Here is a 3,857-nt window from a genome sequence, read left to right as displayed (position 1 = left end):
AAACAAAATTTGAGCATGTGGAATATTATGATGGAGGTAGTGTGAGATTTGGAAACAATGAACCTTGTAACACAGTAGGAAATTGATGTATTTCTTTGACTAAAGAACTTATGTGGAACAATGCTTATTGGGTTGAAGGATTAAAGCATAATATATTGAGTGTGTCATCATTGAATAACTATGGTTTCAAGGTAGAATTCATGGATGGATAGGCCAAACTACTGGATGGAAAAGGAAATTTGGTTAGCAAACAAAAAGTAATCTATTTTATTTTTATCTTAGTGAAAGGTCATCTTTTATTACTCAAGTAGAAGAATGTTGATTATGACACAAAAGACTATGTCATGTAAAGTTTGTTAATCTGGTTAATATAAGAAAACATAGAAGACTAAGAGGTATTCCTACTTTTAAGAAATGAGATATGGGTTTGTGCAAGAATTGTCAAATTGGTAAGATGGAAAAGACTAGTTTCAAAAAAAAAAATCTATCGATCAAAAGAAGTCTCAAAATTTTTACATGTTGACTTATGTGGATCTTTTGGAATAGAGAGTTATAGTGTAGATAGGTTTTTCATTCTTTTTATTGATCACTATTCTAGAATGATGACTATAATGTATCTAAAAGAAAAATTAGAAGCTTTTAAATAGTTCAAGTGGTATTTGGCAAGAGTAGAAAAAGAAACTAGAAAGAGATTAAAATGTTTAAGATCAGACAAAGGTTGTGAATTTATCGCCAATGGATTTAATAATATCTAAATTTAAAGAGGAATTAAAAGACAAGTATCATCCCATGGTACACCCAAGTAGAATGGTATAGCTAAAAGAAGGAATAGATCCACCATGGATTTTGAAAGAACATGATAGAAAAGAATGTTGCAATGAAATATTGAAAGGAAGCTATCAACACTATAGTTCATACCTTGAACAGAGTACCACTAAAGAGATATTCAAATCAAACTCCTTATGAACTATGGTATCGCTAAAAACCTAATGTTAGTTACTTGAAAGTATTTGGTAGGAAATGTTATATTTTGAAAGAATCTAGAAATGGAAACTTTGATGTAAAAGGTGATGAAGGCGTACTTCTATGATACTCCTAAAAAAGTAAAGAATACAATTTTTAAAATTTTTTTACTCATAAAATCATAGAAAGTGCACACTAAGAATTGATGAGTTTTCATAAAAGAGTGAACAAGAAAGCAACAACGAGCAAGAGGATTGTAGAAGATTTGTTTACTATGAACTTGATACCTTTTAAATTCTATCTAAAAGAAAGGAGGCTTCACCTCATGTGTCTCCAAAATTTCCAATAGTAACCAAGTTGTAGATAGTGCAACCTAAGTCATAGTCTAAAGGACCCAAGTCATAGTCAGAAGCTACCAAGCTAGTCCAAAAGGAGTTTGATGGACCCAAGTCATAGATAGTGAGACCCGAGCTTGATACTAAAGTTCATGATGAAAATAGTGGAACTCATTACAAATCCAAAGAACCTATGTTAGCAACATATGTCAGAAGGCATCATGCACAAGATCAAATCATTGGAGAAAAATTTGACGAAGCAGTGACAAGAAGAAAATTGAAAGGTACATGTTTACCTTTTAATTGAAAATTGAAAAACCTAGACTCTTGTTCCTAGATGCAAGGATAAGAATGTAATTGGAAGAAAGTGGGTGTTCATAAATAAGCTAAATGAAGATGGAAAATTTTTCATAAATAAAGAAAGATTGGTATGTAAAGGCTATTCTCAAGAAGAAGGTATTGATTATGGTGAAACTTTTTTTCCTATTGCAAGATTAGAAGGTGTTATAACTTTACTAGCATATGCATCACATAGGGGATTTAATGTATATAAAATGGATGTCAAATCTACATTCTTAAATGGAATTCTTGATGAGGAAGTCTACATTGAACAACCAAAAGGTTTTCTAGATCCTAGCAAAAGAGACATGGTCTACAAATTATACAAAAAATTATATAGTCTTAAGAAACCTCCCAAGCTTGGTATGAAAGACTACATAACTATTTGGTATAGATTTCTTTTCAAAGAACAAATGATAATGATAGCCTATATATCAAAGAGAGACTAGACAAGGAGATTGTGTTGGCAGAAATATTTGTGGATGATACTTTATTCACAGGAAGTGATGAATTATGCAAAGAATTTTCAGAAGAAATGAGTAAATAATTTGAGATGTCTATGTTTGTTGAGATAAAATTCTTTATTGGGTTGTAGATACAGAAAAATAAAAATAGTATCTACATCAGTCAATCTAAGTATATCAAGGAGATACTAAAGAAGTTTGGAATGGAAGACTCAAGACCATTTGGAAATCCTATGTCTATTGGACATATGCTTTCCAAAAATGATGATTCCAAAGAGGTGGATCAGACCACATAAAGATCAATGATTAAAAAATTGAAGTATGTAGTGCATACAAGGCCCAATATTGCATTAGCAATTTCTATGGTGGCAAGATTCTTAGCAAATCTTAGAGAAAATCACATGATGGTAATCAAAAGAATCATGAGATATCTGAAAAGTACTAAAGACTATGGTTTATGGTAAAAACTTAGAAGCAATTTGGACTTGAGGGTATTTATTGATGCTAATTGGGCAGGAAGTCTTGATGACAAGAAAAGCACTAGTGGTGGAGCACTCTTTCATGGTAAAAGACTAGTGTCTTGGACAAGAAAGAAACAAAATTACATCACTATATCCATAGTAGAGGAGAAAAATGTGGCAGCAATAGTTAATTATTCAAACATTGTTTGGTTCATGCAACTATTGGTAGGTATGATAATAGAGATCAAGGATCCAATAGTCATATATTGTGACAACACTAGTGCAATCGATATATGAAAGAACCCAGTGATGCATAATAAAACAAAACACATTGGTAGAAAATATCACTTCTTAAGAGAATTCGTGCAAGAAAAAGAAGTCAAATTGAAATATGTTAATATAAAATAACAAATTGTAGACATATTCACCAAGCCATTACCTAAGGATGAGTTTTTGTATCTAAGAGGTAAGCTAGGGGTGATTCCCATATCTGAAGCTCACTAAATAAAGTTTAGTGATGCATCAACTAGAGCAACTTGAAGATCAATTAGTTGATGTAGTATTGAAAAGAGCATATTGCAAATAAATTAGTACTTAAGGTACAATGATATTAACTAAGTTTTTATTTTTGGTATGTTTTGTCAAAGAGGGAGAAGTTTACTGTCATATCTCATAGAAAGTTTTTTTAGGAGTAAGAGGGAGAAGTTTGTTGTAAAAGGGAGAGTGAACTTCGTAGAAGTTTTTGTAGACAAAAGTTTTCTAATAGAGGGAAAAACTGAAGATAGGAAGAACTCACACTAATAGAGGAAGTTCTAAAAATAAAACTAACGATATGTTTTGTACTTTATTCTTGTTCCAAATATTTATTGTGTTATGACATGTGTTGCCATCAATGCAAAAGAGGGATAATTTTAGATATAATAGATTAATTTTGTATTATCTTTGATGTTATACAAATGTCATATCATTATAAGTCAGTGTCTATTGAGCTCACTCGAGAAGTGAAGATAGTTTTGTGTGTCTACCAAGAATTCCTATGTTTTCCTAGTTTAGATGGCAATGTCTACTAAGTTCACTCAAGTGTCAAAGGAAAGTCTACAAAAGATGAGTATTAACCGAGCTCACTTAGTTAATGAAGTAAAAGTTGGATAGAACTATTGTTATCTAAGCTAACTTGGTTACCAAAGGATCTTTGCAAGGTTGTAGTGTTAACCAAGCTTCAGTTGGTTAACATAAGATAATCATTTTTGAGTTAGTATTTATTGAGCTAGGTCAACTAATGAATGATTTTTTTG

The sequence above is a fragment of the Cupressus sempervirens genome, chromosome 8 (assembly GCF_028749045.1).
Source record: "Cupressus sempervirens isolate cs-2001-9-10 chromosome 8, ASM2874904v1, whole genome shotgun sequence".
NCBI lineage: Eukaryota > Viridiplantae > Streptophyta > Pinopsida > Cupressales > Cupressaceae > Cupressus > Cupressus sempervirens.
This window is presented reverse-complemented; position numbering follows the sequence as displayed.